At 30.5% G+C, this 16,006-nt stretch overlaps 1 long non-coding RNA gene across 1 annotated transcript; it reads right to left on the minus strand.

Moving 5' to 3' along the window:
• Positions 1-6,454: 6,454 nt before the first annotated feature.
• LOC127734594 (uncharacterized) lies at positions 6,455-9,440 on the minus strand. Its single transcript, XR_007997668.1, has 3 exons — positions 9,314-9,440; positions 8,932-9,004; positions 6,455-8,310 (listed from the first exon to the last, which is right to left on the minus strand). It is a non-coding gene; the product is annotated as an uncharacterized LOC127734594 (long non-coding RNA).
• Positions 9,441-16,006: the final 6,566 nt, after the last annotated feature.

Here is a 16,006-nt window from a genome sequence, read left to right on the forward strand (position 1 = left end):
ATAAAATGGTGGATTAAACCTGGTTTTATAGCTAGCTAAACCTCTCTCTTGTATGACAGTCGCATAAAATTCCATATATTGACAACAATGTGTGAACAAAACAAACAGACATAATAGGTAATAATGTCAAAAATAGAGGTACAGCAGTCAACATTGTGTTATAATCTTAATCACTATAACAACAAACAAATATATCAACAAAGAAAAACAAGATGGCATATAAACAAAGTACATAATCAAAAATGAAAGACAAGAATACTAAAAATGACCACAGCACAACAACACAATGGCGGGATGCATAAGTACCGAGCCACGCCAAAAGGATATTACCAAAAATAGACTAAACAGTAAAGGTTAATAATTCACAAAGACAAATAAAAGAACACTATAACATGTAATTAACATGATAAACAACGTCAGTACCTAGAATCTATACTTCAAGACTATCATGTATTATTTGTGAAGTTGACACGGAATATTTATCAACAAGGATAAGGTCTGGTATCTTCCGATGAACTTTTTTAGAAAAAGGACGAGACGTTCTTTGACATAACCTGGAGATGGTTCATCAACTTTCTGCTCAGACACTGATGACGTTTTATATAGTCTGAGTAGCAGCTGCTATTTATGAACAACATACTAAAAATCTACAAAAATATATTTTGCGGAAAGTGCTGTAATTAATCAAACCATTTTGGTGGTAAAAGTAAGTTCCCCTTATTTGGCAAATATACCAAGTTTAGTATGACGATAAATGTCCACTTTTTTATCGTACTAGGAACAACAAAATTATTTATTTTGTAAAAATTATTTCCATACTCCATGTATACCTTACTACAAAATTATTTTTATTTACCTGTGTACGTTATTTTATTTGGCGGCATTTTGTCCAATTTCTGATATTGTTTTATATCTAACCCCCTTGTTTTATTAATTTTGTATTTACATTGTGTCATAGATCAAATTTATTTGTTCAGTGTATGTTCACTTGTTTTTGTTAATATGTCTTTTGATTGAGTTAAGCCATTTCAATTGATATTTTATAGTGTGTCGTTCTATGTTGTGATGTCACACTATTGTTTCAGTTAGGGTGAAGGTTTGCGCCTATTAAAACGTTTAAACCCGCTGCATTTGTTTGCACCTGTCCTAAGTCAGGAACCTGATGTTCAGTTGTTGTCGTTTGTTGATCTGGTTCATAAGTGTTTCTCGTTTTTTTTTATATAGATTAGATCGTTGGTTTTTCCTGTTTGAATGGTTTTACACTAGTCATTTTTTGGGCCCTTTATAGTTTGCTGTTCGGTGTGAGCCAAGGCTTCGTGTTGAAGGCCGTACTTTTACCTATTATGGTTTACTTTTACAAATTGTGACTTGGATGGAGAGTTTTCTCATTGGCACTCATACCACATCTTTTTATATCTATATAAAGTTGAAAAATTTGAATCCCACAAAAAATGTTCTGTATATATTTTTTTAAACCGTTTGGATAATAAGATATAACACACAATTTTCTCAATTTTAAAGAAAAGTATTACAAATGAATCGCATTCCTCTCTGAAAAATTGAAAATTTTAATAAACATATAGACCGATTGTGTTCTGCTATTTTACAATCCAAGATTCTAATTCTCCAATAACAGTATTAGTGTATAAAATTTGAAAACAACACGTTATAAATTTCGTGCGTCCGAAGCGCTTTTCTGGATTTACCTTCACCAGGAACGCTCAAAGCCGAATATTTGAAAGCCAAGGATGTATAAAATCGAAACAGTTGAAGAGCCATATAATCAAAAATGACCTAAAATAATAGTCAAACCTACAATTGTTAAATCGTGCTTAATTACCTTAACCATCTTTGTCACAATCTTACTCGATATTTGAAAGATTTCTGCCACCGTGTCTAAAGCACCAACCGTTCATCTTTTTGTTGAAAAGGGGAGGCATGTTTTTTTTTTCTTTCCTTTATTACTATTTTTGGCAGGCTTAATTTTTTTTAATTCTTTAATGTATTCATTTTTCCCAACCTTGTAAAGAAAACAAGCATGCTTTTTCATGCATTTCACTTCTGAAACAAGCGTTTTTCAAGAGATTTAGAATCCAACAATTTATTTCATAAAAAATGAAAGGGGAGTGTTTAATAATTTTAATGTTGAATATTTTTCTTTTTTTTAAGGTGAAAATTTTAGGCTCCTGGAAGCCAATAGCTACTCATGTTATTATCAACAATCTTAGTACTGAAAGACCATCCAAATAAACCTTTAACTTTGCAAGCTATTATAGACGTAACACTGAATCTCACTTTTCACTTTGGGTGCTAATAGGCTGTGTACTGACTTATATTTTAGTCTTGGTAAACATTATTTATTCATAAGCTGTCAGTAATTAGATTTGAACTAGCTATGAGTACTCTCTGTCTTTTTGTAAGTTGTTGTCATGTTCCGTGCCGATCTTGTTGAAAGGGGAGACATGTTTTTTTTTTTCTTTCCTTCGTCGAGCCCATTCCAAATGATTCTCACAATTTGTTCTTATGTTGTGGTGTTTCAACACTGTCCCTGATTATGGGACGGTTGAGTGCTCGCAAACATGTTTAACCCTGTCACAAGTCAGTGGCCTGTAATTATTTGGTGGTCATTGGCTCCTGTCTTCCATATTTGTTTTTTCGTTTATTGTTTTAACATAAATCAGGCCATTGGGTTACTCATTTGAAATGTTTATATTTTGAAATGTCTGGACTTTTTATAGCTTAATATATGACATAAAAATATAGTTGTTTACATCCACCACACCATTGTTATCTCTTGTGGATAGTTTTCTCATTGGCAATCATACGACACCTCCATCTTTTTTTTTTTTTTTTTTAGAGTGGGGAGATTTTTCAATAGTTTGAATGAGTTGAATACAGATAGGCATCCAGGAAGCAAGAACTCTCTGAAAATTCTATAACAGAGTATATTTATGAATAAAGGGAAATATGAGGTATCGAGTGTCAATGAGACAGCAACCCAAACGACTCAAAAAACCAAAAGACATAATTTTTTTATTATACAGGACTATCTTAACGATATTTCAGGCCTTAAATCGCCCACAGAAACAAAATTTAGTTCATTTTCTAACATTGAATGATGTTTGATCTGTTTATAGTTCTTGCATAGGCTTTAAGCTGATTACCATTTATTAAATTAAGTCAATGAGATATATCTAAGAAATGATCTTTATAATGATTTATTTTATATATTTCTTTTGCCATGATATTTTCATCAGACGTGGTTGTGATGAAAACAGACACCCTTCCCAATACAAGATTGGAGACGTTTATGGGACTATAATGCTATACTCATGTGACTCTTGTTTGTGTAAACAGTATGTGCAGGTTGCCCTAGCTTTTCCTTAAACTTCACACCGTAGACCTTTTCTGTTCTTTGATTTTTTATTTTTTTTTTAAATATTTCTAATTTACTCACAGTTTCTTAATTATGCCATGACCCCACCAATGCATAATATATTAAATTCATGTAATTTCTACCATGTATACAGTAGCAATTGTTTTATTTGTCTATATTAATTGTTCAAACGGAAGAGGTAAACTTCACAGAAGCATATTTCGATTCGCTTAGTATAATCAGTAGCTATAGTGAATGAAGGAACTATTAAAAAGGGTGCGGTTACATGTCAGTTAGGGGAGGAGGATGGAGCCAAACATTCTAGTATACTAAATACTAATATTTAAGATATGAACAAGGAGATAATTAGTTAAAAGTCAGCGGGTCAGCAACCTAACATAAAAGGTTGACATGCATAGACATCTATATTGACTACTTGCTATATTGAAAATTCAAAGTCTATTGGAAATATCGTTTGATTTGCTAGAATTCAAAAATGGCATTTAGTGCCTGCTTAACTTCAAGGGCGTTGAAGAAAGGGACAGAATTGAAATTACTTCTAAACTATTTGACCATAGAAAAGGTTTTTTTTTTGCTTTTCACTTTTAGAATCAACAAAGCTGTATAAGAATCAAAACAGTTGAGCTATATCACCAAAATGGACCTAAAAATAAAAGCCAAATCCTTCTAAGCTTAGTCATCTTTGTCTCAGGGAGTTGAAACCTAATAGTTTCTTAATAATTCTATAATTTATAAACAGACAATTTTAGAAAGGTTTGTTATAAATCATGTCAATACCCAAGTATTGATTACTGATACCATTGGGGGCTGGTAGTCCACATGCAGTGGTATCAACCCAAAATAATAAAGAAAAAATTTCAAAGTGGATTGTCCTATTTTTATGAAAATTACATAAAGATAAATCTGAACTGTTGATCATTTTACTCTTGCTAACTGCTTTAATTATTGAAAGTCAAGCCAAAAAGTGCATTTTACCCTAGGTATATGTTCTTTTTTAAGCATCAGTGGCCAAGTCTTTCTAAACTAGATACTCTAAGAAGCATTCAGATAAAGTCTGGTAAATTTGGCCTTGTAGTTTCACAGATTTTTTTTACGGTTAGGGTGAAGGATGCTGAGTGTTGGTATTAAGCTACTTTTCAGCAGAAATTTTGTATTTTGTATGAAAATGAATGTTGTTTTTTTTGTTCAACTGATACACAATACACAATCAATAGGCAATACACAATCTGTTCCTTGAACTGCTTTTTCAAATTAACATGTGACACAAGTCACACAACATACATGTACACACACTGGCCTTCAAACACTGCAAAGGATCTCATTTGTGTAGAGAGCACAATCTAGCACAAAAATGAATAAAAAAAACCACAAAGGACCTAAACGTGTTTTTATCCCATATGTATGCAGTGTGCTCTTTCAAATATTAACTTGAATCCATTTAAACAATTTCTACAAGTTCACAAGTTGTGGCTATATATCCCTTTTGTCTCGTTGATCAGAAATAAATTAGTCATAAACTAAACTTAACCGAGTGACTGAAAAAATAAAATCATGTGAAATACCCCTAATTTCAGAAACCTCTTTCCTGTTACTGGCATTTGCCTCCAGATTCAAACTAGATTTAAGTGATAAGATCTAATAATTGAGCAGATACACCTGCTTGCAGAAAAAAAAAAACAGTAAATGAAATATCAAAACAAGAGTGCACACGCTGAAATGTCTTGCCTTCTTAACTAATCACTGATATTATGTTGATAGTCCTAAATAAAAAGCTTTATTACAACTGTCACATAAACTTAACATTAACCAAGAAAACTAAACATTGACCAATGAACCATGAAAATGAGGTCAAGGTCAGATGAACCATGCTAGGCAGGCATGTACAGCTAACAATTCTTCCATACAACAAATATAGTTGACCTATTGCTTATAGTTTAAGAAAAACAGACCAAAACACAAAAACTTAGCACTGACCAATGAACTGTGAAAATGAGGTCAATGTCAAATAAAACCTGCGCGACTGACATATAGATCATAAAATATTTCCATACACCAAATATAGTTGATCTATTGCATATAGTATTAGAAAAAAAGACCAAAACTCAAAATCTTAATTTTGACCACTGAACCATGAAAATGAGGTCAAGGTCAGATGACACCTGCCAGTTGGACATGTACACCTTACATTCCTTCCATACACTGAATATACTTGACCTATTGCTTATAGTATCTGAGATATGGACTTGACCACCAAAACTTAACCTTGTTCACTGATCCATGAAATGAGGTCGAGGTCAAGTGAAAACTGTCTGACGGGCATGAGGACCTTGCAAGGTACGCACATACCAAATATAGTTATCCTACTACTTATAATAAGAGAGAATTTAACATTACAAAAAATGTTAACTTTTTTTTCAAGTAGTCACTGAACCATGAAAATGAGGTCAAGGACATTGGACATGTGACTGACGGAAACTTCGTAACATGAGGCATCCATATACAAAGTATGAAGCATCCAGGTCTTCCACCTTCTAAAATATAAAGCTTTCAAGAAGTTAGCTAACGCCGCCGCCGGATCACTATCCCTATATCGAGCTTTCTGCGACAAAAGTCGCAGGCTCTACAATTAAAATTGTGTTTCATAAATTAAGTGTTAAAATCAAAAAAGCTTTTGTCAAACATTACTTCATTAATATCTGGAAATAAGAAAGTTAAATGTTTAAGGTAACTTAGGGGCATAACTCTTGAATGGTTATTCTCAAAACCATCAAAATGGACCTTGGAACAGTTTTTCGATGATCCATGATATTATGTACAATTTCAAAGTATTGGGTCAAGTGGTACTATAATTTTCATCCAGAAATCAAAGAAATAACATTTTCAAAGGCAAGCCGCAAATCTTGAACAGTAATTGTGAAAAAAATCAAAATCTAACTTGACCTGTACTTTTATGGTCCATGACATTCTCAAATAAATTTCATTAACGAGTCTATTCATATAATATTACTATAACTTCTATCCCTTAAATATTTAGGCTTAAACAAAACTAACAATATATTCATGTAGCTGATAACCCAGACAGCTCGTCTGGACACCAGATTTTAATGATTTTTTAAACAATATCCATGTATACAAATTGTAAGCATATATACATAAAAGATAATCATAAAAATCATAATTGATGAAATGCTTCTATGCTGTATTTTAAGTTAAATGCCAAATAATGACAAAATCTCTATCATCAACAATCTCCCTGCAAGTAACAACCATGACAACCGACTAAAACGAGTGAACTTGGTCAAACTTCTTCAAAAACTGAATTTGTAGTGGGAAAATGATTGGAAACCGGAGTCCAAAACCTAATGCTCTGAAGACCGTCTCAGGAAGTATACTTTAGACAGTATAAAAAAATGTATAATTATTCAGAACAAAACAATTGATAAAAATATAAATTATATCAAACTCAGCTAAAAAATAAAAGAAGAATGTGTATGAGGACACGATGCCCTTGCCCCATCTTTGCAATTTTAAAAATTGTAAAAAGGAGCATAACTCTAGAAAAGTAAGTGACTCACTGCCCAAATTTGCAACTTTCCAACTGATAAAGGGGCATTACTCTTAAAAGTTAGAGCGGAAACAAAAAATGGGACAAAAAGAACAACAAAAGGACAGAAGGACATCAAGGGTAACATTTAATGCCTCCTTTCCCTATGGCAAGAGGATAAAAAAACGAAAACATTCGGAAAAGATATATATTTAACAACGGTGAAAGACAAAATATACATTTCATTTTTTCTTTTATTTTAAGATTCTCCATTCTTAACTTCTGGAAGTGTTTTGACTAGACATGGACCATTATTAATATATCTAAAAGAGTAGGTCTTCAAATAGAAGTGGTCCATTTCAATTAATTTTCAAAGTACCAATTAAATCTAGCCACAGGGGGGAAAAAATAATGAATACAATCTGAACTAAGAACTCAAAACAAAACTATACATACCAATAAACTGTTAACACAGAGATATGTCTCGCCTATTTGTTATTTTGATAATGCAAATGTTGAAATTAAAATAACAATACTTTTACATGTAAGTTATGCAAATATTCAAAGTCAATGAACCATGACTAAAGTTACAGGGCTAAACAATCTCCATGGAAATGAGATGTGCCAATGCTAAAACAACTGCATACCAAATACCATTGACTTTTCATAAGTCATTCCCTTTAAAGAACTAAGCAAAAGTTTCAAAGTCAATAGAGCATGACTGAAGAGGGCGGGGCCAAAAAATCTTCATGGAAATGAGATATGCCAATGTTTATACAACTGCATACCAAATATTATTGACCTACCACTAGTGGTTCCCCATAAACTGACCTAATCACAAACTAATACATGAAAACTAAGCAAAGTTTCAAAGTCAATAAACCATGACTGAGGGGGCAGGGCCAAATAATCTCCATGGTAATGAGATGTGCCAATGCTAATTCAACTGCATACCAAATATTATTGACCTACCACTAGTGGTTCACCATAAACTAGACCTAATCACAAACTAATACATTGTTGACGCAGCCGCCGGAAACAGCATACCTATGTCTCGCTTTTTGACTCCGTCAAGGCGAGACAAAAACCAGTTCAGTATCAATATGCATGACAAAAAATTGTCAAGAATGGACATGAGTAGAGCTACCTGAATATATCCTTTGGTTTTAATGGTAAAAAGAGAGATTTTAAAATTCAAAATAAGTGATCTATAACTTACAATCTTGTTGAAAATGGAGAATCTTTACACTATTTTTTTGTTTGTAAAAAATTATAAACATTTTCTCAAACATACACAAAAATTGTCTGAATTACATTCTTTACTGGTGCGGTCACCCAATCATTTTCATGCAGCCACAGTTAAAGTTACCTGAAAAAGAAATATTCATTCTTAAACATATCTGTCAAAACTATGTGAAAATAATTGAAACAATATTTAATGCAAAAGAATAATTAACTGGACATTACAATTATGATGCATATAACATTTCTTTACCTAGCTTTAAAGTGACTCGTAGACATTTTATACTACCAGTCTTTGTTGGCAAAAAAAGATGAAAAACAAGTCGTTGTTTGTTGTCGATCATATTATTTTTTGTTTATTGTTTTATCCTATATCAAGTGGTTGGTTTTCTCATATGAATTATTTCACATTTGCCATGTTGGGGCCTTATATAGCTTACAATAGAGAATAGGTTTTGCTCATTGTTGAAGACCATAAAATGGCATTCTATAGTTGCTAACATCCTTGTCATGTGGTTTTTGGTTGATTAATGTCTCATTGCCAATCATACTACATTTCTTCATTTCTATATAGTGGCATTAATTTAGATAAAAAAAACAGAGAGAAGATATCCAAAATTCAAATCTTTGACATCCCTTATTTGTATCTTGAAACCCCCTTCCAAATTATACATACACTTATAACATGAAAAATTCTAGTGACTTGCTCTAAGTTGAATAGTTCATAAATCTATGTACTGATTCTTACCATAAAAGTCAGCTCCAATGGCCATTCCCATTTTCCCCAACCTCAATCCTTACGGACAAGCTGTGATGTTAACCTGAAATATAAAATGCCTCATCAAAAATTGTTTAAACTGATCATTGTTGGTATACTTATATATATTTAATATAAATACTGGTAGTCTATAAATGTGTAATAGATGTTGAGAACATGTGGATTAGACAGCTATCCAGCAAATTTTATGTAATTACATCAGATCCTAAAATTAAATTATATACTGGTACTGATAAATGAGAGAGTAGACCTGACCAACTCCTAAAAGCCAAGAGAGAATTTTCCAAAGAAATTTTATAATACATTTGGGTTTTTTTTCTCTTCAAAACTGGAATAACATTCTGGTACTTACCTTCCTTTTAGATGTTTTAGACTCCAAAGTCTTATTCCCAACACCATGAAAAACATCACAGAAAGAACCTAAAAAGGAATTAAAATGGATACATTATTATATATTTTATAAATCCATTTCTGTCAACATAAACCTTTACTAAAAATAGTTTTGATTTCTTACTACATGTTCACAATAGTTATCATCAACACCTACGTTTGTAAAATTAATATAAAGATGGAAAAAAAAGGAGGTCAAAGAATAAAGATTTGAATTTCAACTGCATTAGAATCTGCATATTTTACAGAGTTACCTCCCATTGAATTAACAAATCTAGGTGTTTATTGAATTTGTCTCCCCTTGGAAGTTCTATTCCGATCTCAGGATTTACTATTGCTATTTTAATAGGAAAATCTTGTTAATATACTTGGTACATGTATCTTTAAATATTAAACTGGTAAAATAATTCTCGGTCGGTTAGCTAGATGTTTTCACAACTTTTAGTTTTCAGTTTTCTGACTTGGAAAATATGTTCTCACCCTTCACATGGCTACTGTTAAAAAAACATTAATAATGTCTAATACAGTTATTTTTTAATTATTCTTTTTTTAATTATCCTGATAAGAATTCAACTGGCCAATGTACATGTAATGGTGTATAATATCATACCATTAGTATTTGCAGAATTTTCTTAGAATGGTGTTGATACTTTATAAAGGTATTTAAGTTGATTTCTTCTGTGTGTTTTTTCCCATTGAAATCAATAGTCAATACCATATTTTATTTCTTTAAGACGAACAATTACACACATAAGACAAATAAAGACCATCAGAACTAATAAATACAGTATTGTAACCTATATATCTCCATAAGAACTCTGTAATGGAAACAAATAATAAAGATTAGTGATGATATATCATAATGACCTAATAGCTATGGTTCCGCAGCTACCTTAACAATAATTCTTTGAAGAAACTTATACAAAAAATAAATATATATACAACAATATACATGAAAATATATATAATGAAATAAATCAACCAATCTTACTATTAGGTGCCCAACCGTAGCTCTTAATTGGGTACTTATGATATATTATAAATACCTAATTAGTGCTACAGTTCCGCAGCTTACTTACCATCAGTTCTTTGAAGAAACCTATATAAAAAATAAATATATATACAACAATATACATGAAAATAAATAAAATGAAATAAATCAACCAATCTTCCTATTAGGTGCGGACCCGTAGCTCTTAATTAGGTCCTTATGATATATCATAAAGACCTTACAGCTATGGTTTCGCAGCTACCTTACCATCAATTCTTTGAAGAAACATATATAAAAAATAAATATATATACAACAATATACATGAAAATATATATAATGAAATAAATCAACCAATCTTACTATTAGGTGCAGAACCGTAGCTCTAAATTAGGTCCTTATGATATATCATCAAGACCTAAGAGCTAGGGTTCTGCAGCTACCTTACCATCAATTCTTTGAAGAAACCTATATAAAAAATAAATATATATACAACAATATACATGAAAATATATCAAATTAAATATATCAACCAATCTTACTATTAGGTGCTGAACTGTAGCTCTTAATTAGGTCCTTATGATATATTATAAAGACCTAAGAGCTACGGTTCCGCAGTTACCTTACCATCAATTCTTTGAAGAAACCTATATAAAAAATAAATATATATACAACAAAATACATGAAAATATATCAAATGAAATAAATAAACCATTCTTTCTATAAGGTGCGGAACCGTAGGTTTAAATTAGCTCAAAGAGCTATGGTTCCGCAGCTACCTTACCATCAATTCCTTGAAGGAACCTATATAAAAATCAAATATATATACAACAATATAGATGAAAATATATAAAATGAAATAAATCAACCGATCTTACTATTAGGTGCGGAACTGTAGCTCTAAATTAGGTCCTTATGATATATCATAATGACCTAAGAGCTCCTTTCCGCAGCTACCTTACCAATAATTCTTTGAAGAAACCTATATAAAAAATAAATATATATACAACAATATACATGAAAATATATATAATGAAATAAATCAACCAATCTTACTATTAGGTGCAGAACCGTAGCTCTAAATTAGGTCCTTATGATATATCATCAAGACCTAAGAGCTAGGGTTCTGCAGCTACCTTACCATCAATTCTTTGAAGAAACCTATATAAAAAATAAATATATATACAACAATATACATGAAAATATATCAAATTAAATATATCAACCAATCTTACTATTAGGTGCTGAACTGTAGCTCTTAATTAGGTCCTTATGATATATTATAAAGACCTAAGAGCTACGGTTCCGCAGTTACCTTACCATCAATTCTTTGAAGAAACCTATATAAAAAATAAATATATATACAACAATATACATGAAAATATATATAATAAAATAAATCAACCAATCTTACTATTAGGTGCCGAACCGTAGCTCTTAATTAGGTCCTTATGATATATTATAAAGACCTAAGAGCTACGGTTCCGCAGCTACCTTACCATCAGTTCTTTGAAGAAACCTATACAAAAAATAAATATATATACAACAATATACATGAAAATATATCAAATTAAATATATCAACCATTCTTACTATTAGATGCGGAACCATAGCTCTTAACTAGGTCCTTATGATATATCATAAAGACCTAAGAGCTACGTTTCCGCAGCTATCTTACCATCAATTCTTTGAAGAAACCTATATAAAAAATAAATATATATACAACAATAAACATGAAAATATATCAAATGAAATAAATCAACCAATTTCACTATTAGGTGCCGAACTGTAGCTCTTAATTAGGTCCTTATGATATATTATAAAGACCTAAGAGCCAAGGTTCCGCAGCTACCTTACCATCAATTCTTTGAAGAAACCTATATAAAAAATAAATATATATATACAACCATATACATGAAAATATATAAAATGAAATAAATCAACCAATCTTACTATAAGGTGCGGAACCGTAGCTCTAAGATAGGTCCTTATAATATATTATAAAGACCCAAGAGCTATGGTTCCGCAGCTACCTTACCATCAATTCTTTGAAGAAACCTATATAAAAAATAAATATATATATACAACCATATACATGAAAATATATAAAATGAAATAAATCAATCAATCTTACTATTAGGTGCGGAACCGTAGCTCTTAATTAGGACGTTATGATATATCATAAAGACTTAAGAGCTACTTTTCCTCAGCTATCTAACCATCAATTCTTTGAAGTAACATATATAAAAAATAAATATATATACAACCATATACATGAAAATATATAAAATGAAATAAATCAACCAATCTTACTATTAGGTGCGGAATCATAGCTCTAATTTAAGTCCTTATGATATATCATAAAGACCTAAGAGCTTTGGTTCCGCAGATACCTTACCAATAATTCTTTGAAGAAACCTATATAAAAAATAAATACATATACAAGCATATACATGAAAATATATAAAATGAAATAAATCAATCAATCTTACTATTAGGTGCTGAACTGTAGCTCTTAATTAGGTCCTTATGATATATTATAAAGACCTAAGAGCTACGGTTCCGCAGTTACCTTACCATCAATTCTTTGAAGAAACCTATATAAAAAATAAATATATATACAACAAAATACATGAAAATATATCAAATAAAATAAATCAACCATTCTTTCTATAAGGTGCGGAACCGTAGGTTTAAATTAGCTCTAAGAGCTATGGTTCCGCAGCTTACTTACCATCAATTCTTTGAAGGGACCTATATAAAAATTAAATATATATACAACATTATAGATGAAAATATATAAAATGAAATAAATCAACCTATCTTACTATTAGGTGCGGAACTGTAGCTCTAAATTAGGTCCTTATGATATATCATAATGACCTAAGAGCTACTTTTCCGCAGCTACCTTACCAATAATTCTTTGAAGAAATCTATATAAAAAAAAAATATATATACAAGCATATACATGAAAATATATAAAATGAAATAAATCAATCAATCTTACTATTAGGTGCGGAACCGTAGCTCTTAATTAGGTCCTTATGATATATTATAAAGACCAAGAGCTATGGTTCCGCAGCTACCTTACCATCAATTCTTTGAAGAAACCTATATTAAAAATAAATATATATACAACAATATACATGAAAACATATATAATGAAATAAATCAATCAATCTTACTACTAGGTGCGGAACCGTAGCTCTTAATTAGGTCCTTATGATATATTATAAAGACCAAGAGCTATGGTTCCGCAGCTACCTTACCATCAATTCTTTGAACAAACCTATATAAAAAATAAATATATATATACAACAATATACATGAAAATATATATAATGAAATAAATCAACCAATCTTACTATTAAGTGCCGAACCGTAGCTCTTAATTAGGTCCTTATGATATATTATAAAGACCTAAGAGCTACGGTTCCGCAGCTACCTTACCATCAGTTCTTTGAAGAAACCTATACAAAAAATAAATGTATATACAACAATATACATGAAAATATATCAAATTAAATATATCAACCATTCTTACTATTAGATGCGGAACCATAGCTCTTAATTAGGTCCTTATGATATATCATAAAGACCCAAGAGCTATGGTTCCACAGCTACCTTACCATCAATTCTTTGAAGAAACCTATATAAAAAATAAATATATATACAAGCATATACATGAAAATATATAAAATGAAATAAATCAATCAATCTTACTATTGGGCGCGGAACCGTAGCTCTTAATTAGGTCGTTATGATATATCATAAAGATCTAAGAGCTTCTTTTCCTCAGCTATCTAACCATCAATTCTTTGAAGTAACATATATAAAAAATAAATATATATACAACCATATACATGAAAATATATAAAATGAAATAAATCAACCAATCTTACTATTAGGTGCGGAATCATATAGCTCTAATTTAGGTCCTTATGATATATTATAAAGACCTAAGAGCTACGGTTCCGCAGTTACCTTACCATCAATTCTTTGAAGAAACCTATATAAAAAATAAATATATATACAACAATATACATGAAAATATATATAATAAAATAAATCAACCAATCTTACTATTAGGTGCCGAACCGTAGCTCTTAATTAGGTCCTTATGATATATTATAAAGACCTAAGAGCTACGGTTCCGCAGCTACCTTACCATCAGTTCTTTGAAGAAACCTATACAAAAAATAAATATATATACAACAATATACATGAAAATATATCAAATTAAATATATCAACCATTCTTACTATTAGATGCGGAACCATAGCTCTTAACTAGGTCCTTATGATATATCATAAAGACCTAAGAGCTACGTTTCCGCAGCTATCTTACCATCAATTCTTTGAAGAAACCTATATAAAAAATAAATATATATACAACAATAAACATGAAAATATATCAAATGAAATAAATCAACCAATTTCACTATTAGGTGCCGAACTGTAGCTCTTAATTAGGTCCTTATGATATATTATAAAGACCTAAGAGCCAAGGTTCCGCAGCTACCTTACCATCAATTCTTTGAAGAAACCTATATAAAAAATAAATATATATATACAACCATATACATGAAAATATATAAAATGAAATAAATCAACCAATCTTACTATAAGGTGCGGAACCGTAGCTCTAAGATAGGTCCTTATAATATATTATAAAGACCCAAGAGCTATGGTTCCGCAGCTACCTTACCATCAATTCTTTGAAGAAACCTATATAAAAAATAAATATATATATACAACCATATACATGAAAATATATAAAATGAAATAAATCAATCAATCTTACTATTAGGTGCGGAACCGTAGCTCTTAATTAGGACGTTATGATATATCATAAAGACTTAAGAGCTACTTTTCCTCAGCTATCTAACCATCAATTCTTTGAAGTAACATATATAAAAAATAAATATATATACAACCATATACATGAAAATATATAAAATGAAATAAATCAACCAATCTTACTATTAGGTGCGGAATCATAGCTCTAATTTAAGTCCTTATGATATATCATAAAGACCTAAGAGCTTTGGTTCCGCAGATACCTTACCAATAATTCTTTGAAGAAACCTATATAAAAAATAAATACATATACAAGCATATACATGAAAATATATAAAATGAAATAAATCAATCAATCTTACTATTAGGTGCTGAACTGTAGCTCTTAATTAGGTCCTTATGATATATTATAAAGACCTAAGAGCTACGGTTCCGCAGTTACCTTACCATCAATTCTTTGAAGAAACCTATATAAAAAATAAATATATATACAAAAATATACATGAAAATATATCAAATTAAATATATCAATCATTCTTACTATAAGATGCGGAACCATACCTCTTAATTAGGTCCTTATGATATATCATAAAGACCTAAGAGCTATGGTTCCGCAGCTACCTTACCATCAATTCTTTGAAGAAACCTATATAAAAAATAAATATATATACAACAATGTACATGAAAACATATATAATGAAATAAATCAATCAATCTTACTATTAGTGCGGAACCGTAGCTCTTAATTAGGTTCTTATGATATATTATAAAGACCAAGAGCTATGGTTCCACAGCTACCTTACCATCAATTCTTTGAACAAACCTATATAAAAAATAAATATATATATACAACAATATAACTGTACA

Source organism: Mytilus californianus, unplaced genomic scaffold, assembly GCF_021869535.1.
Source record: "Mytilus californianus isolate M0D057914Y unplaced genomic scaffold, xbMytCali1.0.p SCAF_3, whole genome shotgun sequence".
Taxonomy (NCBI): Eukaryota; Metazoa; Mollusca; class Bivalvia; order Mytilida; family Mytilidae; genus Mytilus; species Mytilus californianus.